At 38.9% G+C, this 25598-nt stretch overlaps 1 protein-coding gene across 5 annotated transcripts in view; it reads right to left on the bottom strand.

Moving 5' to 3' along the window:
- Window positions 1-24314, bottom strand: part of FILIP1 (filamin A interacting protein 1) — a 102145-nt gene extending 77831 nt beyond the window's left edge. For all 5 annotated transcript variants that reach the window (XM_030945424.1, XM_030945425.1, XM_030945423.1 and 2 more), the window contains exon 1: window positions 23873-24314. The gene's annotated coding sequence lies outside the window, so the exon portion shown is untranslated. The remainder of the gene's footprint in view (window positions 1-23872) is intronic.
- Window positions 24315-25598: the final 1284 nt, after the last annotated feature.

Here is a 25598-nt window from a genome sequence, read left to right as displayed (position 1 = left end):
AAAATGGAAATCAGCCTGCTTATTCCTGAGAAAAGAAGGACTGTAGAAAAACAAATGCTCCCCCAGTATCTCTCCTTTACACTTACAGAGACATCCTGTTCTGCAGTGGTTCTGCAGATACCAAGCACTGGGATGTCAGGCTCAGAATGACTGGGGAAAAGTTTCTCTCTGAAGCTCTCCTTGAAACTTGATTAAACTATCAACTCAGTAAGGATTACAAGTAAAACAGCCAAAAAAAGATTGCTGTCACAGTCTTAATAGCTGGCAGTCAGGAGTCTCCTGGAGTTTTCCAAGAAGCTGTGGCACAAGAGACCAGGGGATACTGGATTTGACCAAACATCCTTTCCTCTGTGGTCCTGGGAGATGGTGGGATCAGTTGTACCCACATTCTCTTCTGTTTTCCACAGGCTCACACCAACAGGAGCACCCTGCAGAGGCAATTCCAGGGTAATTCCAACCCTCTGAATTCTGTAACTGAGATTTCTTAAGAGCAACATGCGAATGAAATTGTTCCTTCTCCAGGAAAGGTTCATCTCATATTATACAGAGTTCATAGGAATTTTCCAGTCAATAATTGTAAAACTTTGCCAAACAAACTTTCAAGATGCCAGACCCATTTCTTCAATTGTCACTGTCAGAAATCCAATGAACTGCATACAATGGTGGCTGAAGGTCTCAACCAAATAAAAATTTTCATTGATTTCCCAGCTTTTGATTGAAACACTAAAACCTTTCATACTGCAATTTCAATCAACAACTTGGGGAGGGGGGGGAACCCACATTATTTCTAATGAAGATCCCCTCAGAAGATTCAAAACTTTTACTCAACCTCCTAAATATTTGGCACAGCACATCCTTGCAAGCCTGAAATTATTACTCTGTTTGCTGTGGTTTCTTTTATTGTGCTGTTATGCAAGATTGTTGTACTTTGTCATTTGTAGCACATTACCTCAGACTTGTCCAGGTACAAAGATGGACTTATGGGATGATCAGGGTAATGGAGAGCCTATCATATGAGAAGACAGAATGAAGAGCTTGGCTTGTTTAACTTGGCAAAATAAAGGCTGTTAAGGGATCCAGTTGCTGTGTATAAAAATATCACAGAGGCAAACATCAGGGAGATGGGAGAGCCATTTCAACTAAATGACAGCGTTGGCAGTAGAACCCAATGGCATAGATTGGCCAGAATTCAACCTATGTGAGAGACCAAAAACAGGTTCTCACATCGGGCAATGGGATTTGGGAACAATTTTCCAGCTGGAGAAACAGCAGCAAAACTCCTAAATGCACTCACAGTGGAACTTGATAAGTGTATGAAGGGGATTATAAAACATGATTCCTGCAATATTACAACAATATATTTGATGACCCATTAGATCCTTTCTAGTCCTCTGTTGCCATATAAAGCTATAATATCTCATGCAGATTCTGTACACCTCAGTCATGTATGCTTCAAAACAAGATATGCCAGCATACTTTATATGTTTTAAGCTATTTAAAAACAAACCAAACCAAACCAACAACTCTAACCAAATAGTTTGGTTTAGTAAGTGTATTTGTTCAGGGTAGGGATAAAACTTTAAATAATTTTCTCTCCCACAATGACAATAAATTCAATAGAACCCAAATATATTACAAAATAAAAATATTTTACATTCACTTGTCACCCACCAAAATTCCTAAGATTATTGTTAATTAGTTCTACTTGTCATCTAGAACTGTTTAAGCTTTATTACACTTTTTTATAAAATAGTTTATCCATAGATTTAAAACCTTTGCAGCTGAAGTTCAACTGTTATTTATGGTATTCTGCTCTAAGCTATAAATTAATTAAGGACAAGAACATTTTTTTGTGCTAATGCATTTTATGTTGGAGGGTATCCAAAAGATATAGCCAAGGGAACAGAATCATGATTGTTTCTAATTTATGTTGGTCATAGCATGGGTTGGACACATGAGAGGGAAGACTTTTTTTAAAAACAGAGTCATCTGGTTTTGGAGATACTTCATTTTTTTATGCTTAAAAGGTTTCTTATGCTGAGCTTGAAGTAAAAACGCATGAACTCTACAAAGCAGAAAATTTCTTGGGTAAAAATAAGTAGAAGATTGTAAAAATCTACTTCCACCAAAATCAGTAAAATGGTTACATAAAAATTAATCATTTATGGAAAGTTCTTCTTTCTAAACACGAACCCACATACATATACACAGAGAGCCCCTGTGAATGGGACCAAACTATAGCCATGACAGTACTATGCACAGTTTTACTTTCCTGTAGCTCTTTCTTGAAATTTTGATGAAAATACCAGCATGCTATTTTCATATAGCTCAGTGGAGGCAAATTTTGCTCCGAAGATGCCCCAAAATTACTGTAATATCATATCTTATGGTAATTAATAATACTAAATTCTGATTCACTCTACTCTCAACTAAGATGGCTTCCTAAACCTAGCTTGAGGTTTCCTGGTTTTATTAGCAGTTCACTGTCTTAGCCAGCATTAAAAATTAGTTAAAAATCTCTCACCACTTTCTTGCAAGCAATGCTGAATTAATCTCTCAAGATTCAGCATTAGATACTCAGGAAGAAAGGATCCAGGAGAATGGAAAATATGTCTCCATTGTCATGAGTTAATGGATGGCTTAGGACCTGAATTACTGACTTTCAACATCTTTTCCTATCTTATGTAAAAATTATTCTGAAAGCATTCTAAGTTTCTGACTTTATTGGAAGACAGTGAAAATCAATTTACATATACCTACATAACTTTGCATGCATTTCTTCATTTAAATTTTTTTATCATATGCACATTCACTTATATTGTGAAGGAGCATCCACCCATCCATCTTCTCTAGCCTCTTGTTATTCAACATCCTTCCTCCATGCCTCTTCACACCTTTGTCTCTCAAGTAAACAAATCGAAAGTTTCACTTTTGACTCTGACATTGCTGATGATTTTCATCATAGCCTCTGTCCCTACTCCTATTTGTGCTGGTTTTGGCTGGGATAGAGGTAATCACAGTAGCTGGTATGGGGCTGTATTTTGGATTTCTGCTGGAAACAGGGCTGATAACTCAGGGAGGTTCTCCTTACTGCTGAGCAGAACTTGCTCAGAGTCAAGGCCTTTTCTGCTCCTCACCCTTTCCCACCAGTGAGGAGGCTGGGGGTGTGCAAGGACTTGGGAGGGGACACAGCCAGGACAGTGACACCAACAGACTAAAGGGGCATCCCATACCATATGGTGTCACCTTCAGGGGGAGGAAGAAGGGAAGGGGGGGACATTTGGGGTGATGGCATTTCTCTTCTCAAGTGACTGACACCCACAATGGGGCCCTGCTCTCCTCAGGATGGCTGAACACCTGCCTGCCCATGGGAAGTGGTGGATGAATTCCTGGATTTGCTTTGCTTGCATGTGCGGCTCTCACTTTACCTGTTAAAATGTCTCTATCTCAACCCACAAATTTCCTCACTTTTACTCTTCTGATTCTCTCCCCATCCCACTGTGAGGAGGAACTGAGTGGCTGTGTGGGGCTGAGTTGCCAGCTGGGATTAAAGCATGACACCGTTATATCTGATTAAGGATTTAATCAGAAGAGATAGGCATTTTTCAAGTTCCTGATTTGCCTCAGCAGTCCACATGACACATATACATCAAAACAGCCATGTTTCCTCCTTAAACTGCTACTTTTAAACTTTCCTCCTTAAACTGCTACTTTTGTCTCAAGCAAAATTAGTTCTTGATTTGAATAGAAACCATCCACATGCTTTGAACCCTTTCAGAAGCAAATTGGTCATGAGTAAATGAAGACTGATCGATTTTCAGAAGACTGATATTCTGAAATATTTTCTCTTACAGGGGAAAAATGTCTGTGCTAATTTTAAGAAAAAAAACTTGATCCATATTCAAAAGAAAAAGTTATATACTGCCTGACACTAGATTCTGGATTTACATATTATTCTGAGAAATTCTGATACAATCCTCATGGGCCACATTATTTTGCTCATGTTTGTATGTCAGAAACAAGACATAGCTTCACCAAGGAATCTCCAGCACTGTAGGTTTTAAGTCCCTATTGTGACTGGTCAAAGTATAGTAGAGCCTCTGTAAGGACTGCTAGTTTCTGTGCTCCTCTGAAATATTAGTGAGAAACAGTGTAAGGATGGTCAGAAAGTGTATGATACTAACTCTAGGTTTAGAACCCTGGACAAGAATTTCATGTGCTTATGTGCTTCCCTTTTTTTTTTTGTTTGTTTTCATTTCCTGTGGAAGACAAATCTGTTCTTGAGGATCTCTCAGGTATCAGATGATTTCTGTGCATCACAACAGCCAGAGAGCATTTGCTTTGGCTTTCCTTGGTCATCCACAGCTCAGGGATCTGAGCTGTGCAGGGCTCTGGCACTGACTGCCTTCCATCCTGGCTATGTCTGGGAAGAGAGCCAGAAAGGTGAGTGATGCTGATATCTTTCAAACCCATAGAGTTCTAGTAGAAAACTAGTCTATGCTCCTATCACATTCTGGCACCTGCTCTCTTTTGCTGATTATTGTTGCTTTACATGGGCTTTGAAGCAGTCTCCACCAACAAACAGAACAGGATGGTTCTTCACACACTGAAGAGCAGAACTGCAGAATGCCTTCTACACGAATGCAGAAGTTAACACGACTCAGGAGGAGACATTCTTGGCACAAATACTCACTCATGGTTGCTACCCAGATAAACCACATCAGTTTAGGGCAATCTCTTGAACTGAAAATAGCTGGAGACAGAAAGAGTGCTTTGGGGAAGTTTCAAATCCTTGCCATGCACTTGCTTTCCCCTGATGGCAGTTTTCAGCTGCTGGTTTGTGTGTGGGTTGGTTTGTTTGCTTGCCCAGAGTGGAGCACAAATGCAATCCCCAGCTGCCACTAATTATGCTGCAGAGTTCCTTGCAGCTGATTGAATTTCAGGGGCTCACACAGAGAAGCCTTGAACCTCACTTTGGGAAAACCAGTGGTGGCTTACTACTAATTCAGTAGACTTCCCTCTCTTCATCTGATTGCTTATGACAAGACATGGAAGTAAAACTGAAAGACTTGATGCTCAGCTATTTTAAATTACTGTGGCTTGGCTGGTACCCTTGAAAGCAGGCTTCTTTGTCCCACTGTAGCTCTGACATGAAAAGCATACTGTTATCTGGGCAAGGATGGTTTATTGAACTGTTTTGTTCAAATACAAAGGACTTCTATTTTTAGAAGCAAAACCGTAATTCATACCCTAAAACAACAAAAGCCAACTGTATCCTGGGCTGAGGTACACAAAAAATTATAATACCTCCCGGCAGGTATCTGGAGCTGACTTTTGTTAGTTTTAAACCACAAAAATTTATTGCCATTACTAAGCGGTTCAAATGTGAAAGCTATTCTTGCAAAACAGTCACTAATGAGCCTGCAAATAAGAACAGAGCAGCAGGGAACTGCAAAACGTTATCTCAAAAGTACTTGCCTCACCCTCAAATGAAATCCAAAAGCAACTCTTCCCATGGACAGAAAAGAAGGGCAGAGCACGTTGCTTGTTGCTGAGCATGTGAACAAATTGCATACCATAGCTCAGATGTCACAGCACTTTTTCAATAACACTTTAAAGCTTTCGCTAATGCCTCAAGCACCTAAAATAAAGGTGAAATATCTTGGATAGGAAGGATCTTAATCTTACGTGTATTTAGATATTTATATTTATTACGTGTATTTAGATATTTATATTTATTGATGTAACAGTTGTTTCTCAGAAAATGTTCTATTGAATTAGCACTGGAGCTGCAAGTTTTTAACCAATCTGTATCTAAATTTTTGTAAAGTCAGAAAGACTATTTAAGATAAAAGTAACAGAAACATAAATTATGTTTTCAGAGCTACAATTTAAAAGTGTATTGAATTGTTTCTTAATTGTAGACAATCTTATATCTGAAATTATTAGCAATGTTTGCAGTGCATGTCACAACTAAAATTCCATTTAAGCATATTTTTTAAATTATCTCTTATTTCACTTAGCCATTTTGTTCAAGAATCTCTTTCTCATGGATGGGTTGGTAAAATATGCATCACTCAAAGCTCTGTAAAGAATGCAGCCACTTGTCTGCTTTATGTCAGATCATTTCATCAGCTCTTGGAGAAGGATTTGAAAGGCATGTTGGCAGATGAAAGTCTCTTGGTTTGCTCTAAAACTGTGATTTTCAAACTTTAACAAAACATGCACTGAACACAGGGCATCGAAAACTTGTGGATGAAAATGGGTGGTCATTTTTGCTTCATGCTATCATTTCAGGATGGAGCTGCCTCTGAGATTCTGCTTCACTTACAGGAGTGAGCAACTCCTGGGGCTCTAAGGCACCACCACAGTCCTTTCACAGGACAGGAAGGCCAAGGAATTCATCTGGTCAGTCCTCATGAGCTGTAAGTTCCAATGCTCTACTTTTGCATGGAGGAGTGAGAAAGGCCCTGCAAGGCCTGATATCCCCACAAACATAAGAGTTGTGTGCTGTATTCTGCTGAAGACAAGGGCTCAAAAGTAGTTCTTTGAGTTTCTGGTTGGTTTGTTGGCTGTTTACAGTTTAGTTGTTGATGTATCAAGAAGTTTTGGGAGTTTTTTTTCTGATGGAGCTTAGAATTGCCTGTATGAGTTTTTTGTGTTACTCATTGAATTGTTGTTCAATAAAAAACAGTCCTCCAAAACCACATATGGTTAAAATTAACTTTTATTATTGGCTTTTTTTTTCTTGCTTACATGTTGCCTTTTGAAGAGGAGATAGTCCTGTGAAATCATGTACCCAATTGTGCTTCTAGCACAAAGCGCTGTTTGTCCATAAGGAACTAAGAAGACCCAATGAGGTGTTATTAGCTTCAACTCATCTGACTGAAGTATCATCTGCTGGGCTCATTAATGAAGATAGTTCAGGTGGAAACACTGATCCCTGAGCTTTATTAAAATTGTCTGTGTTGTTTTTACTCATCTAATGAAAAGAGAAAAAGGAAAGTAGATAGTAAAAAAAGATGCATACAGAGGATATATACTAAAATAATGCCTAAGGAACTAACTCAAAAAATCACTTTAAACATGTGTCACAATATTTTTTCCAATGCTAGAATTTTCCAATGTTAGACGTTCAAAATATGCTTGGAAAACAGTCTCTCTAGCTGTAATCTTAGAGAAGTCTGATTCAATAATAATAAACTATAGCTTTATATTGCAGAAATGTTTTATGTGATTGTTCAGATGATCCCAGGCACTTGGTGTGCTCAGGTGAGTGTGACATGAGGATTACATCTAAACAAGGAGATTAAGCAGTGCCAGGGCTTGGTCAAAATTTTGGCATGGACTAACCAGGGGTCTTCCTAGAATGGTTCAGGAGTTAGCCCTGCCTGGGGATTAGCCTAGCCAGAGATTGGCAGCCTGAACGTAGTGAACCTGTTCTGAAGTCTACATTTAGTAATGTAGGTATGACCACACAATGGCTGAGGGTCAGAGAACCAGCACTGGCATTGTTTTGTATCACCCACATATTTTAACTGTTTTTGTGTGGCTTTCAAACTGTGAGAAATGGAAATGGAGGTTTTTGCTTTACAGAACTGCAGCAGAACTGCAAAGCCCTGGCTTTGGAGAGGAGGGCAAGCGAGGAACACTGAGACAGATGGCACAGTCAGATGGAATGAATTCCTTGGGAGGACTGCAGCAGGGAGAAGAGGAACAGTAAGCATGGTAAAAATAAGGGAACAGCAGCTGCCATAGCTGTTTCTACAAGAGCAAAGCAGGTTGAGCAAATTGCCTTAGGAGCCTGCCCTGTCCCCAAATCCAAAGGGAAGAGCTAAGACAGCTTTGCAGGGAAGTGTGGTACCTTGCAGATGGGTGAAGTTGGAGAGCTGCAGCTATTATAGGGGCATTGGAGATTGAACACTTCCAAAGCTCACAGCTGGAAGATGAGCTGAGGTGGATGCTGGGACCCAGAGAGAAGTCCAACTTGTTGTCAGGCAGTGGTGAATGCCAGACAATGCAATGGCACAAATCTCACACCACAGAAAGACACAAACTGAGATAATTCTGATTCCAAATGTGAATCAGCTGAAGATTGAGATAAATGCCTGATAAAAGCATATTTACACTGGCAAAGTGTCAGTATGATTGTTGATTATTCTCTGCCGTCCCAAAGGCAAGAAATCCATCCCACAGCAAAGGTGATGACCAATATTTATTGCTGGCAAAGAAATCCTGACAGACAAGGCACAATGGCATCACAAAAGGATTTATCACTGTGGAGTTCCTCACCAGTGACCCTCCTAGCAGCTAAAGCAATCATGCTATCCACACATCTTTTGCCACCATGGCATAGGCTCTACTTAAGAAGTATTGTTGAAACAGAAAAAGCAAGGACTTTCATCTCATTTTGTTTTGAGCTGTAAGCTGAAGCACCAGGGGAAGGAGTAACTGTGGGAAGAGTGTTTCTTAACCCAGTGGTGCACAGAGGTGCTCTCTGTAAATGGCACGTGCCTAAGTCACCTGCAATAGGTGAGATAGCAGAAGCTGGGACAGCTTTCAGCATGTGTGGGCTGTTCTGGGAAGCCAGTTACCAATGTCTACCAGGTATCTTTTCACAAGACATCCTTGGTGAAATGCTTTGCTCAGTGGCTCTTAGCCCAGCATAATTTTCACAGGAATGGCAAAAGTCAATTTTCTGCCACAGAGCATTTTCCTGGCTGAATTTCAGAAGATCACTCTGGAACACAGAGACATTAAAGCTCTTCAGCTAAATGGTTATGGGATTGTTTTCACATGGGCAAACAAGAATTTTCTCTCAACTAATTCTTGGAAATGCTCAAAGCTTTCTAGCTGAAACTTCCAAAAACAATTCAGACTCAGCCAGACATCCAGCCTGAACAACTGAAGTTTGGCAAAGCTGTAAACAACTGGGCTTCATATAAGACTAGATTTTTAATGAAAAGTGTCAGGCAAACTTAGATAGGGCTTTGTTATCAGCTTGCTCTGCAGTATGTGCTCTCTTCTTATATCTCAGCCTAACATTTCATTTGTAAATCAATTGTAATGACTGTTTATTATAGTGTTTTGATATAGCATTTCATATCTGCTCACATTTATACTTCAAATTTTCATACATTGTGAATTACCAGTTGATTTTATATATTCTACCAATAGCAAAGCAAACCTTCAAACTAAGAGAAATCCATCAAGTGCCGCCACTAACAGAGTTTCAGGTTATTGTCTAGATAAGAAAAATCTGTCAGATGTATAAAAAATCATGGAACACCTTGATTTTTACCAGTTTTTTCTTGACTTTAAGGAAGGACTTGCAAAGAAAATTTAAGAGGAATCCGCCGAAGAGACTCAAAATGTACCAACTAATGTTGATAAGACTGTTTATCAACAAATCCATTCCCTCCCTTCTGTGTTCTAAAAGAAGTATTTTTAAAGATGCTAAAAATAAAACCAGATGTTTTATTAAATAAATTAATATAGTTTTTTTTGTAGTCAAAACATCAGAAGGGATGTCTGTTCTGACTTTCACTATCTTATTCTTGGTTGATTTTGTGGTTTCTTAGTGAATATATAAAAAAGGACATGATCACAATCTGACATACACAGCACATTCTCAGACATGCTCTAAGAAATTTCTAAATATTCCTTATTATTATTTCAGCCAAACCTGCTAAGTTTTTTTTTTCTGTATTTGACCTGCAAATGATGCCTATTTTGGCAGCACTCAAAAAATATGTAAAAATAATATAATGTCTGCAGTTTGTGTTTTCCTGCCTGCAGTGCTCTATGACAGCATTTTTAAGATGAACCAGTCTGACACTGCCAGACTTTTGTGCAATGTCCTTGGGAATTTTGACCTATTAACTACAGCAGATTTTTAATGCAAGCTGTTTCAGGCAGGCTCGTTTCCATGAAGAAAGTGTTTTGATTTGAGGGGTTACTCAGATGAAATGCCACTTGTCAGAGTTAGAAACCAGATGATTGCACTGAACTGCAGGACAGAATTGAGAAGTTTTGCCTTCCTTGAGAAACCTGTGGAAAGGGAGTTGCACCAAAGAGAAAATGGATCCAGTATAACAAAAGAGTGCCTATATTAGGTATTTCTTGAACTGTCGAACACTACATAATCTAATATCATCACCTGACACAAAAAACTGAGGTTGGCTGCTTTCTTCACAGTATAATAACACTGTATTATTTATTTGTATTGGCAGGTATGGTTTTCAGTGGTGGCTTTGTGCTTGCTTATGTTCTCTCTCTGCAGAGAAATGGGAATATGAGGTCAATACCAATATTCTCCAGCCATAAATCGCGTCCCATGGGCCCTAGAGAAGGGCTAGGACACCTTCACACTACCTGTCAAGGCTCAAGGATGTGCTTTTCTCAGCCCCTGGTGTTACAGCTATGCGACCATCCTGCTGCTTGCCTCGTGTGGATTCCTACCACAGGGGAACTGGAGGCACAGCAGTCTGATTAGAGCCTGCAGCTGAAATTATGCTGGGCAATTTCTTCTAGTAAACAATTCATTCTGCCTAAAAGAATGGGTTTGAGTACTCTGAAGCAGATTTGGGTCAAATTCAGCATAAAGTTGAAAAGAAACAAGAAATGAAAATTGAATATATGAACTGCAGAAACAGTTCCTTTTCCTATTTCTGATATTTTTCCCCACACTAAGATCGCAAGAAGTCAAAGGTACTATAGGAGGGAAGTAGAACAATTTAAAGAAATTTATTTCTCTGCCTTCTTTTACCAAAAGTCCCAATTTTCTGTCAAAGCCCAGTAGTGTCTTAAATTCTTACAATACAGAAACTGTTTTTCAAATTGTCTGCAGGATTCAAAAATGGGTATTTGAACAAAAATATGTGGATTTTGGGTCACAGGGAGCCAACCAACGCTATCACTTTGCATGGAACTTTGAGTCTTCCAAAGTGCTAGCTCTTGCACCATGAATAATTAAAGATTTCCCACAAAGTTGACTTTTTTCTGTGAAGTGAAACAGTCTAAGTATTTTCCTGGGAGATGTTTTAATGTCTATACTGTAGTAAAAAGGTACTGTAACCTCTTCCTTTCTGGATTGTTTTGGTAGGTTTTTTTCATGGTTCCAAATTCCCACTTGTCTTCCATCTTCCTGTTCTTTAAATTTTGATACATGAGCCCCATAATAAAGGCAGTATTTTGAAGTCTAGTAAAATATTAAATCCAAAGAAAAACTAATGGATCTCACTGCAAATCCTAAAAAAAAAAATAAAAAAAACCAAAACCAACCAGAAAACATAGCAAAACATTATTTTTTTTCCTTTTTTTTAAACTCTGTCATCAATCAAAAAGGTACAGTTATATCATAATTCATTCTCCTGAGAATTTCTCTGGAGGACTAACTGAGCAATGCCTCCTTCTCACTTTTCTTTGTCTCTCTCTTACATGTTGACTGCTTACCTGTCCTCCAGCTTCTTCTTTCTAACAGATATGGATGTTCAAGGACAAAACTGGGAGCACTGTAAATGTTCTTGTTTTCTCTCAGGGAGGAAAACAGTCCTGCATTTGTGAATAGTTCCTTTTGTGGGATCACCATAGTATTACTGGGTGCTTGATTATGATATGAAAGCTCCTATGGACCAAGAAATCAAAGCCTGTTTGCTAGGGAATTATACATTCAGATGGTTAAAATAACTTTTATGTTGGCTATAGTAACAAATATAATTAAAACAAAAATATAAGGTGACAACTAATGTAAAATGTAAAATATCAGTCGACATACTGCAGAGCTATATATGCAAAATTATTTTTATTCCCAGGCTCAGGTGCCTATTTTCTTAGGACGTGGGAGAAGGAATGAAGGGAAAGAAGAGGAGCTGTTGCTGCACCATTCCCAGATGAGAGATGGGTGATGTGCTCCCCCAGCACATGACCTGCCTGCAGCCCTGAGGCTGCTGCTCCATTACAAGTGGCCAGTGAATATTGCACACTTGCAGAGCTGCACTGTGATGCAGGTAAAGGCACAAGGAAGGCAGCATTTTCAGCCTCAGGGAGCCTTGAAACACAGTTGATGTTGGGGTGAACTGAAATGTTATCTGTCAGCTGTAGCTGTCAGCAAAAATATTAAAGGAATAGCAGCTGCATCATGCCACAAGCAGGGGAGTGGAGCAGCCGTAGCTCCAAAATAGATTTTAGAGTCAGACAAGAGTTTTCTCTTCATGAACTCCAGTAATAGTCAAGGACCATTTATTTTCTAAGCTGCTTTGAGCCAGTTGATAATGCTACTGCTTTTACAATGTTTTAAATGTTTGAGATTCAAGTAAAGAAGAGCTATTTAGAATAGGATGTACTGAAAGGTATGTTACTAAACTTTTAATTTGTAATTTTTCCTACTAATTGTTTTCTATTTCTGTAGCTTTAAATTTGCCCTCGCCATTTTATTCTGTAAGTTCTGATACAGCAATAAACCTGATATGACAATAAAAAATCATAACTGCATTTCTCAGTTGGAAGAAAAACTATTGGCTTAATATAGCTTCTGTAGCATTTATTCTTCCTTTTCAGACATTTTAATTAATAAGATACTAAATTATCCTGAAGGTATTTATTAAATAATAGCATCTTACAATCTTTTCGGGTAGTCATTAAATAAAATAATAATAAGCAGTGGTCTCTTCAGAATCTTGAATTCCAAGATAAATACAATAAAGTTTGTGGCAATGTGTTATTGTTTACTGCTTGTAGAAACTTACGCAACAGCAGAATATTGCTCTGATTTTTGAGCTGCTGCTAATGAAGCACAACCAGACAGGGCACAGTTGTTATGAGTCAGGAAATGTGGATGTTCCTGGACAGAGGCCAGGGGGGCTTAGACACACAGGGATGAGATGTATATGCATCCTTTGGAGGAAATACACTGGGTTGTTTTGAAGCATCTCAAGCTGCCTGATCCAAGAAGCGCCCAAATGACCACCCAGGAAAGAGGTAATTACCTCTCACTTTCTCAGGGTCCCTTGTTTTTATATCAGGAAAACAACAATGAAGTAGGCTGTCCAGGGGAGCTTAGAGGTCAGATATTCGGTTCAGCCATGAGACACTAGGCTCAAAATCCTGAGGGCTTTACTTTGTTCTTTCACTATGAAAAGAAGAAAAAACAATTCCACAAAAAAAACCACCAATCCCATAACCCTAAATTAAAAAAAATCAAACAACCCAACAACAGCAACAGCAAGAAAACACCAACCAACCAACTAACCAAAAAAGCCCCCTGATGCGCTACAATTTGCTGTGAGACTTTAAACAAACCTTTTGAACTCATATTCTGCCATAGTATGGAGTGAGTTTTTCGTAAGAGAATGGGTGTAACCACTGTACACATGGGGAGAAGCTCCACCCTCCACAATGACAAAGCATTTGCAGAAATGCTGCTACATTTCAGTACATGGTACATATGCAACTCCCTTTCCTTCTTCTGAGCATTCTAAATGTCATCACTGTGGGTCACTGATTTTAAGTGAAATTAACTAGGATCATTTAAAAGAAACTACTGTTTTCTTTCCTTTCCACACCTCTTTCTTGCATCTGAATATAACTGCCCCAGAAGACTGATTTTTTCATTCTTTTGGTAGGTGACTTTTCCTTATCTTCCTGCGACCCCTCCCTGTGTCATTCCCCAAAAGGGGACTACAGCTTTCACTCCCCTCCCAGCAGAGCAGGACATGCAGATAATTTTTCTGTGCTGGTAAACCCAGGATGTGGGGGGCTGCTTGGACTTGCACATTTCACACCTTTTTTTCAGGGGAGCCCTCACAATAAAGAGCTGAGCTTCTTTTGAAAGGGAGCCTAAATCTCCCTATGAAATCCAAGGAAGGGTCATTCATTACCCCATTCTCTCCTCAATCTGAGAGGCTCACAACTGAACTAAGAAATTATTTCCAGACCTCCTGCTTTGGTCTGGGCTAGTATTGAGGTCACCTGTGCAGTTGTCACTGCTGTCACCATGGCAGGGCACAGTGTGGCAGGCCCACGCTGCCCTTGGCCATGTCCCAGCAGCCATGGCCTCTCCTGAGCAGCAGCACATCTGTAAGGGTGAGACTCTGCCCTGCTCCCTGACTCACCATCCCCTCTGTCCACTAGCATCACCAACCACACAGATTCAAAATCTCGAGAAAATCTTCCATAGTTGTTTTTCAGGACATTTTAAAGCATCATGGCATCAGATCATCTAGAGATCAGGGACTTCAACTTCCTTGAAGACATCAGAACTGCATTTTCTTCTAATTTTCTCTGGTTTTAATTAAAGCTGAGTGCCATGTTATGGCAGCTTAATTCCTTGGTAAGTCCTCATCAAAAATCCCAGTTGGCAAGAGTCAATTGAGCTGCCACCATTGCTTTAACAAAGCAGGCATGACTGGAGACACTGCAGGAGCTTGCAGGAGACAGGCAGTGCCACAAGGCACTTCTGTTTTCCAGGTGCTCCCCCTTCGTCCCTCCCCACAGCCCCATAGCGGCTCCAGAGCTTCTAAACACCAGCTTATTTGGGCAGTCACATTCGGCTCACCCCTCCTCTCAAAGGTTCTTTTTCCTTCAGGATTATTTTTTTTCCCAGTGGTCTCCTCCTTGTACTAGAGAGCTTGTCCTGAGCACTCCCAAAATAACAACAAGCTCACAAACTGACAGCACCCCCTTTGCCCTGTGAATTACTCATGGTACAACTGAACCTGAGGGAATGGTTTTGATTTTCCTGAAACATCTTAGTATTGACATTAGTTTGGTTTCTATTCTGGTATGGTTTTGTTCCTGTCCTGGTCACATCGCTGGTCCTCCTCCTTCCTTTCTTTGCTGTGCTTTACCAGCATGGCTGGTTTGTGTGACTTACAACTAAGGGCACAGCTAAGCTTCCCTCTGGGGAGCTCCTCTAAAAATACATATTCTTGTCACGCAGACTAATTCAACTTCTATTCCTTCTTCTCCCTGCAGAATCTGATTTCTAAAGAGGGCTATTTAAGTCTTCTTATTCAAAGCTGTTGACATGATGTTCAACACTGCAACATCTCAGAGTGTCAAAGTCACTACTGTGTTTATTCTTGTAACATTCCAGGTTGTTATTAAAAGTGGAAAAGTAACTTGCTGAGAGTCACACAGGGAGTCACTGATGTGAAAGTCAATTTAAGCAGCATTTCTCCTCCCTGGTACGACAACTATCACCTCACATTTTAAGGTAGCATTATTTTAAGCAACAAAATTCAAACATGACATGAATATTTTGGAGAGGGAACCTGAATTTAGCAAAGTGTTTCTGGTGAATAAGGAATCTATGAGATGCGCTGCCACTCTTACAGCCTTGCAGTTCAAGCACACTCTTGCAGTGTTATTTAGACTTTGTTTACACAACTAGTGCTGGTGGTAAGTAAACTAACCCTCCTTGCGTGCAATTATGCTTGCCTTATTTCTAGACACTCACTGCTGTCCTGGAGGGATTTTTGGAGCTGACACCAACAGCCATTGTAGAATTGTTGCCATTCTACCAACTCCTTAACAAGCTGTTACAAACTGCTGTGTTAAGATGAGCGTATTCACTGAACACTTCTGTAGATTATTCAGTTTATTTCTGTTTATTTTCCTAGGCTTCTTTTGTGCTAGGATGAGAAACTCATAACACTGTCTACAGCTCTCTACATATTTCTCTAGCACTCCATTAGTTCTCATGGACCTGTAGCGATAAAGGTTGTGTGGCTGATAGTGATATGGAACAGGGGCTGGAAACTTGTAGCACTGCAGGGAGTTTGTTTTCTTGGAATGAGGCAGCTGTGCCACTGTCACAGGGAGGGCTCTGAACAGCTCCTCCTGGGCCCCCAAGTACCAGAGCAGTACAATCCTCTTGTGTAAGTTCTGTAAATTTTCATTTGCAAACGGATGGGATTCTGTACCAAAGGTACTTATATTGCACCCCATCCATGGTTCTAGTAAAAAGCTGTTCTAAAATAATTTGAGGTTTTAGAATATGTTCTCTAAAATCAAAGAAAAATCAATTTAGGTATTTTTTTTTCTCCAACTCACTAGCTACTTTTGAAACCTCTTCCCATACGGATTCAAGGCAGGGTAGTTGAAGATGTTTACCTGGAAATTCTTGATTAAGAGGTTTAGAGTTTAGCTTTAAAACACTCAACTTCCTGGCCTCCTGCTAAAGCACTGTCTGTCCTAGCCTGTTCTGGTGCCTTTCAAAGCATGAGCTCTTCTTCCTAAATCTCATTACATTTCTCACTAAATTAACCCCATTGGAGCTTATGGCAGCTTTTTTTATTAAAAAGGCTGCAAGGGTTTATATGACCAGTGTGTGTGTACCAGCTCCTCCAGTTCCTCTCTGCAACCAATGCTGCGTTTGCTCCAGACAAGTACAATGGCTTCTGAGACCTCTGTACACCACCAACTACAAGAATTCCCTCCATATGTACAGATGATGACAACATTCTAGTTAAAGTTCCAGTTTTAGAAACATTATTTATCTACAGAGAAGACCACCTCTCTTCAGTGGTTATTCTTATAAGAAATCCTATATGGAAAGACTGACTGCCACATCCCTTTGAGTGTCACAAGCCTTCTGCTTTGTCCTTGTTTCATGCTACAATCATCGCTAACAGGTCAATTTAGATGCTTCCACAAGTTTGGCTTTTTAAAACTAGCCTAAGCTAGTCAGGCTAACCAGAACTCCATCTAGGAATCCTGTTTGCCATATGTGCATCATGCTCTGCTCCTGATTAGGATAGAATTGGAAAGAGATGTTCAGTGAAAAAGGGAAACTCAGTAGTGGAAACAGTCTCCAGACTTTCCTTCCTCAAGAGCAGCATCTCTGTTATCCTTTCTTATACACTTTTTTATTACTTACATTCTCAATGCTAACCTTGCAGCTTACTGGACTACCTGGATAGAATATACTTAACATTTTTCAGAATTGTTTTTGCAGAAAGATGGCACCTCAGCTGTGCCTAAATCTAAATGTTTGGCTTTCAAACAGACTGTAGCAGGCAGGAGGAAAGGAAGAGGGTGTGCACTCTGAAAGCTGGAGTAAACTAAGATAAAATATTACATACAAGATTTTTTGTCCTTGTTATTCCTATTTTAGGACATAAGACATCAAACACAACAAAATCAAACAAAAAACCCCAAACAAACGAACAAACAAAACCCACTACAAGTGGGCTTTTTGCAATTTTGAAAGTGCCAAGGATCTGTGATTTGTTACTATCAAGCCATCTTTTATTCAGTGTATTATGCATTTTGATATACTGATTGTCATTTCTTGCAAAATATTCCATAGCCATGTCCAAAAGTTTCTGATCCAAAGATCACAAAGGTGAGAGACCTTAGAATATTTATAAATTAAAAATACTCAAGATATATGAAAATTATCAAAGCCCTGAGCAACCTGATCAGAGTCTGGAGATGGTTCCACTTTGAGGGAGACTGGATGACTTCTGCCAGCTCCTCCCACCCGAGTTATGGTTCTGTAAATAAGTGGCAGAGGATATGATACTGTGACCCTGCCTTTTTCTGTTTGCACTCTGATGCCTTTTATGCCTGGGATTCCAGCCTCTGTCTCGTGCCACTGAAGCAGCAGTGGTTCCCACACTGAGCCCTGCTGCCATGTGTGTCCCTCTGTGCACAGGGACATCTTGTTCTGCGCTGTGTTTGACATGCCTCAGGACATCCAGCATGGCATCATTCCCTTCCTGCCATCTCCTGCCCAGAGTCAAGAGCTGGAATGTATCATTTTCACTAAAGAATTTTATCAGACTGAGGAACTGAAATCCTTATCTACTGGAATAAAATGTATGCTTCTTTTCATTACAGAAGTCCTTGTTGAAAAATAAAAGGAGAAATAACACATTATAGAAGAACTACTGTAGCCTTTACCTTAGATCCAAGAGGCTTTGTAATTACAGATGGTGAGAGAAGTGAGATTTTCAGGATAAGTATGAATGACAGACACCGGAATAGAGTAACTTCAGCATGAGAAATATATGCTTAATTATTTTTTAGCCAGGCCAACACTAAACAAGTCATCATTAACCACGTGTTCTCTCCCACCCTTTTGTTTATGCCCTGGCTTGTGGCTTTTAAAGGGTTACTTTTTGAACAATCTGGATTATATATTTTAAAAGTAAGAATGTTCTTTGGGACACATAACTAGATAGTGTGAGATTTTACGAATACCCTTTCTACTGTGTTCACCAATTTGAACTTGAGGATAAACTGTGTATGTGTTTTTCAGTGTATATTTGTTGTCACAGTAACTGCAGTTTTCCCAATAAATGGAAATTGCATCGTTTCCTTAGCATTCAGGTTATTGCACTGAAATAGCACCATGAACTCACCATTACTTCTCCCTTCCTGTTGTCAAGTTAGATTTCATTTAGTTGCAGGAGCAGGCACTAAAACAGGTTAGTTTAGATTTGTGTGCATTAGAAAGCTGAAGCAAGTCTGCTTAGCTGCATTACATCCTATGACTCATGCCTGTGTGGGAAAGACCTTATTTTCACAGAGATCTCTTAGATAAACAAGGCAAGTTGGCAGCAATTCGATTACACTGATGCAAGCAGTCTCTACTTTCTGTTGCATTCATTTCCTTTATATTTTCTGAAAAACACAAGCAGGCTGATAAACTCTAGTGAGAATTCTTCTACCAAGGACACATGAGCTTTCATTTTCAATTACTTTTTTTTTAATAATAGGAACAGCCTTCAACTCAGTTTCTAAAAAAACCCGTATTCTGTTACTGCAATAAAATCAATTTTTTATCAGTTGGGGTTTTTCAAAGTTTGTTAGTGAAGCTGTAGCTCTTGCTGTCGACAACCATAACACACTAATCAGTTAGATACCTCCCTCCCACAAACACACAAGCCTCTAAATACTGGATTTAGAGGATTTCAGGAAGAAAATGGATTTAGATTCCAAAATACACTTTTACATATGCGCTGGAACAGATTTTTGAATAGCATAGATCACAAAACATTGCACTCTTTGTCACCATTTCTCCAAAAAGGAAAAGTGAAGAAAGTAACCATTACTGTATTACAGAGCTCTAAAAGTGTGTGAATCAAACTGGACAAGTTTAGTGCAATTCATCGAGGTTTCTGCTCATTTTGAAACCCCACCAGTTTATACCTGAATGACTTTGGCCACATCTTAGATAATTAGGATTTTAATTGTCATTTTATCAGCTTTGACATGAAACTCACTTGGACAAAGTGCAGCAATCTTTCAGATTCACACCCCCCTTTGCCTCTGTCAGCACACAGCAACCAGGGTTGTCCATTTAAGGGAAAAAGTACAAGCTCCAGCCTATTTCCCTGTGCTCTGGATGTGTTTGTCCCACTCCTTCAGCAAAGCATTCTGTTGTGCCAAAAAGCACTTCCTTCCTCGCAAAAGTCATGCACACATGACCACATACACTCCCATTTCTGATGAAAGTTTAATTTAGCTTTTGATTGTATTTTCTCTGTATCTCTGAGTGTAAAATATTGTGAAGGATGCCACAATCTATGTAATGTTACAGATCACCTTACAGCTACAATTTGCATGCTTTACTTGTAGAAAACGTTTAGAGAGATAGTCCAGACAAAGCAGAATGAGAATCACAGGGCCAAGCCATCTTGAATTAAAAAAAAAAAAAAAAAAAAATAAAACAACAAAACAACAAAACACAGCTGTCCCAATCTAGGAAGATTTTCTATTTGCACTTATATGAGGACTTATTTTATTATGATGCTGAGAATATAAAGTAATATAGAAAGTACAGATAATACCTGCAGAAGCAGGAAGAGTAGCTGCAAAGACCCAAAATAAAAGGGAAAATCTAATCAAGTGTCATGAAATGCAGGATTTTCACAAATACATGAGGCATCACACATTTTCAACATGACCAGAGACTCCCACTGTCTCTTGTGAACAGAACACTGGCACAATTGTTTCTGCCTTCACCTCAAAGCATAACTGCAGGACCATGTTACAAGTTCTAGTGTCACTAGCTTGGTACAAATACTGGCTACTAAGTAGGAAAAGAGAGGTTAAAAAATATTAATATTTTATGAATTGATTGTTTTCTCTGTTATCCAGAATGCTCCAAAATGAAGAAAAGCCTGTCGTCCCCAAATAATTATCACTATTCTGTATAAAATTAGGAAACAGCTTTCAGTAGAAAACAATAAGAGAAAGGAAAACAGAAAAGGTTAAAAATGAAAACTACCACAAGCTGAAAAGTTTAGACATTTGAGCTTCTTCTAAAGAAGTATTTAAACATCTCTATACAATAGAGAATAAGAAATAAGAATCCTTATTTTATCTTTCTAGTTTTCAACTCTTATCCTAGGTTTTATAGGCTAAATATTTTGGTGAAATAGGAAGTATGAATAGATGGAGTTCCTTCTCATTTTTAATGTTGTTTTATCTGGCTTCTTCACAAATATTCACTTTATTTTTCCAATTGTCATTTTAGATATGTAGAAGGACAAAACCCCTGACCAAAATTCAGTTTATACATTTAAATAACAGGGCAACCTGCAACAACAGACCTTGAGAAAGGAAGAAACAGGAAATTGGAAGAAAAGTAAAATGTCTCTTCGAAAAAAATATTTGGACAGAAATAGAGATTATCTCTTTTGTTAAATGCTCTTGAGGGGGCTGGAAATGTATCTGTTAATTCCTGAATACTAAAACTTGATCTTATTAAATTCAAAGGAAATCTCAGTCTGAATTCAGTGGCATAAACCTGACCTTTGACTGGCACAGCTCTGAGGCACATTCTTAATTTCTGCCTGGAGGTACGTGAACTGAGTTAGATAAGATTACCAAAAGCCTTAAATTAAATATGTGTGGAATGTCTGCCAGCAGAAAGATCCTGTATCAGGAGGAGTTTCACTGATACACCTCTATCAATAGGAAGCTTTTATTATGGAAATGGCTTTAGTGGTGAAATTGTAACCCAGAGGAGCAACAGGGCATACCAGCAAAACAGAGATTTCCTAATATTCTAATGCTTAGTCCACAGGCTGCTTCCAGGAAGCACATCCCCCTTTTTCAGGAATCCTACTTTGGCTGACACAATTCTATTAATATGAATGTTTAGTCTTTCCATTTGTGTCAGGTGTAACAGTGAGAGGCACTACAGAAAACTCGGATGTTGTGAGGTGTCATCAAGCTCACTAAAACCAGTAGCAAAAAGGATGTACCAGTAAACACCAGAGCCAGAGGTCAATCATCTACCACATATGAGCAGGAGGAGCTCAGGAAAATCAAGGCATACGTAAGAAGGGACAGAACAGTGCCGAGCTTTGGAGATGAATTTCAAGTCTTTGAATTTGGTGTTAAAAACAATCAGATCCTCTACAGAGAGACTGAAAGACTGAGGTGATTAAAACACTCAGTCAAGATGGTGACTCTAGCTGGGACTAGATCAGCTAAAATTATAACAAAATTAATGTAATAATGAAATAATAATAATACATAATAACCATAACTATGAAAACATTATCATAAAATCAAAAAAGTCACCAACATACTCTGGAAGTGGATTCAGATTGGAAGGAGTCTTTAGCACCATGAAAGGCATCATCCATTCCACAGTTATGTAAATATAAACAAAATCAAAATGATGCATGAGGGAGAAAATAAATGGGTATGCTATGTCTACTTGTGTTCCACAAAAATCACTATGTGTATCACCAAAATATAAATTACTTTTTGATTTGATATAAAATCAACCTTGGTTTCACTGTAGCCATTAGAAGAATTGGCTGTCTTTCAAATATGAAACCATCTGTTGAATAGCCACATTATATATTCCACAGATTTGATTGGAAAATCCCAGAGCCTCTTTGTGGACACCTGTTGAAAAGAGTAATTTTAGCCTCCTCCTCCATTTTGAAGTGGAAAGGAAGACAGATGTATGTAAAACCACAACTCCACGTGTTAGAGTTTGAAGTTGCTATTAGATTGTTCAAATGTCACTTCATTTGACAGTTATCAAGCTAATAATTTGCCTTTTGATATAAAAAACTTGGCTAAAATTAAATTGTGTGAAAAAAGGGAAGTTGCATAACCACACATTACACTGAGCAACTACTAAACCAAAAAGGGAGTCAATATTACCATAGCATTTTCCCAGATTTTGCCATCCCTACATTTTCAGAAGGCCAAATTTGTCATTTCTCCACAGTTTAATTTGACAGATATTTCATTAAAGAGAAGAGGCAGTAATTTTCACTCTAATGTCAAGATGACAAAGACTGTACAAATCATATTGTCTCAGATTTATTTCTCACTGTGTAGCCTTCTTATGAAAAAAATAACTTTCTCGGGATATGTCCTTATTAAAAAGTAATTCCAAAGTTTCCTTTTGAGACTTAGTTTGGGATACCATAGTGCTTTAGTAATTCCACAATAATGATTATCACATTAAATGATAGCTGCCAAAAAGTGTTTAGTGCTTTAGTGTGCCCCTTCCTATGAAAAAAATGTACACTGTGTTACTTTTTTCTTTTAAGAATTTTCTTCCATCCTAATACTTAACTTATTTTATCATTGCACAGGCAGTTACATTCTCAGTCACCAAGTACAAGTTGCTTCAGAGTATTTTAATTCCATCCAATCCATCCACTGCTAAGATGTGGTATTGATGTCATTTATGTAGTATGCAGGGATGCAACTAGAATTATTAAGTTAAAGCAAGACCTTCTCATCTCCCTGAGGCAGTCCCAGCGTCCACAGACTAAGTGTCAAACACCACAGACAGCACAGACTCACTTAGTTCATTCCTTCTTTAGGACAAATATTTTTCATCTGAGACAATTCTACATAAATCTGTGAACAGGGTTTTAGCACAGGGTAAGCGCATTCTTTAAATCTGTGCCTTCATAACTGAATTCATATTGCATATGAACTTGCAATCAATCTCTTAAAATTCATGCGCACTAGATTTTTTTGTTTGCAGAAAACAGCTTTAAAAGAGGTGGCAGGGAGGAGTGGAATTCATTCTCCAATGGATCAAACAGCTTTTGTCAGTTAAGACAAAGTAAATCACACTAAGCAATTCCTCCCCTAAATTACATGACCACTATGGGGCCATGGGATGTGCATTTCCAACAACAAACAGGCTTCCATCCTGCTGCCAGGGTAAAAAAAAATCATCTGAGAACTGGTTTCTCATTTATTTTGCTGATAGAAACATACACTTTACTAACAATGACCCAGCTCAAGCACACTCAGGTACAATGAACATAAGGTCAGTCCTTAGGACGGTTGCATTATGCTGCTAATCAAAGCAGCAGAGATTAATATTCATTCTATGTAAATAAGCACAAGAACCAAGAGTGGTTGTCACTAAGATAGTATGAAAGGCACCAGGTGTGTCCTAAAAGTTAGTAAGGAAACAGAAAGTACAAATGCGCTGGGTCACGAACTATTTGGTTAATTCTGTTACTGAAAGGCTGCTTCCTTTTATTTATCACACAGGTTGTCACTGTTTTTAATAGCTGCTGGACTATCACTGGTCAGAGATGATATGTATTCTATTATTAAATGTTGATTTATCTTCTGTCTATGCACATTTTTTCATATTACTGCTGGCTAGTTCATTATGTTTGTTCTCAGAACTGCAAAAATTATTTAAGCAATGCTTTTCTATAATGAAAACATTAAAAAAAAACCCTCTAAAATTTTTATCCCAGCTTTCATATATTGACATATTCAAATCATTCAGAAGATTGTTCAAAGAAGGAAAGAGACAATAAACATTAGAAAAGAATTTTTTTGTAAAAGAAGACATTAGAAAATAAAGGTTATTGTAAAAAAAAAAAAGACGGAGTGGTTAACTCAGTCTTACCTTTCAGCAACACAGACCTAGGAATATATCCTTTACACTGCAAGATCACAGTAGCCTGTCCCACTGCACTACCACAGGAGTAGAATGATCCAGCTCAGGAGATCACAAAGACAGAAACTTTTCCCACTTTTCTGGGTCTATCAGCAGTTGAAGTAACGAAGGAAACAAGGTAGAGAGCAGAAGACCGGAGCTGCTTCTCGCAGAAATCCCAGGCAGGAGAAGTAGGAGGTATACTCTGTCTGTGTCTCACCCAGACTTTTGTTTAAAAGTTTTTTCAACTGTTGCTAGGTGGTGTTAGGCTTTGGCAGTTTAGTTCTCAGATTGTATTTCCCCTCTTCTGGTCTCTTCACACAGTGTTACAGCAATGACTTTGTTGAGCTCAGCTCGCTTGTGCTATATTTAACCAGTGTTCTCAGCAAGTCAAGCCTGTCAACAGCTGAGAAGTTTGGAGCAGGCTTTGCTGAGTTCCTCAGCTGCTGAATTATCAGTGGATGTTGCACTGCACAGCCCAGCTACTACATTCCCTGAAAGATTGTGGGGAAACTGTCAAATCCTTTTAAGGGCTTCCAGTGACTTCACAGGAGTAATTACTATTTAAAGCACTAAGTACAAGATGTGTATTTAGGAATATATTTTAGACTGCTAGAGAAAGAATACTTGTGTTCACTGCAGATGAGTTCAATTATTTATACAGTGAGAATTTTCCTAGGACAAGTAGGAAGTTTATAATTTGAAAGGTATGCACTTCACTTGAGAAAAAATTACACGTGGGAAGAACTTTTTGCAGCATGATTTCTTACAGAGTTTAAATATACTAAGATGAGATGGAGAAATTAATGAAGGCTTAGGGTGGAAAGTTTGCACTGTGATATTTATTCCAAAGACAACCTTCTTCTCCCAGACCAAGAGCTTCCTGCAGTTATTCCTACACTGTCTCTCACTGAAGAAAAGGAAAGCCACACAAATCACAATTGGTTTGACGGGAGTATTCAGAACACATTGCTCCAGGGCTGTATGCATTCTGATGTACCCACACTTGCTTCTGGATCTAATTCCTAATTCTAAGCCACAAGTCTTTTAATCAACAGACCAGCAGTAACATTGGACAGCTTTCAGCCCACAAACTGTCATGATATCAAGACTCAAAGATGTTGCAGATCTCAGATTCTAGAACAAGGTTCTACCATCTCATGGCAGAACAGCCTCTGTAAATGTCTCTGGCAAGGAAAATTCCCTATCCCAACAACTCTGTTCTCATCTGAGCAGTACTTCAGAGTTAAATGCAGAAAGACCCTCCTTTGGAGGGCTTTTTCTCTAGTGATGATCTGAGGTACTGATCTAGGGCAAGATGAAGAGGCAGGGAAGAAAGCCAGGAAAGAAAACAAGTAAAATGATGCTAAAAAATTTGCTTGTTGATATTTATATGTGAGGACACACCAACCTTGCAGAGCAAAAAAATATTCAAGCAGGTCATAACAGTACCCTGCAGTGATGCTGGGTCTTTGTGCAAGGAGTAGGATGGGGAGTGAAATGGTATCACACTGTGGCAATTTCAACATGCAGGAGCATAACTGGCCACAAGGATATGAGATACCGGAGGGTGAGTACAAGCCCTTACAGGAAGCAGCTGTGGGATGAGCTGTAGCCTGGTGCTCCAACCCTGTCTCTGGAATGACTTCTGCTTGATCTGTGTCATTATCTAAACAAGCAAGGAACAATGAAAAAA

This window comes from Camarhynchus parvulus, chromosome 3 (genome assembly GCF_901933205.1).
Source record: "Camarhynchus parvulus chromosome 3, STF_HiC, whole genome shotgun sequence".
NCBI classification, from domain to species: domain Eukaryota; kingdom Metazoa; phylum Chordata; class Aves; order Passeriformes; family Thraupidae; genus Camarhynchus; species Camarhynchus parvulus.
The sequence above is the reverse complement of the archived record's forward strand: the minus strand, read 5'-3'. Positions and strand labels throughout refer to the sequence as shown.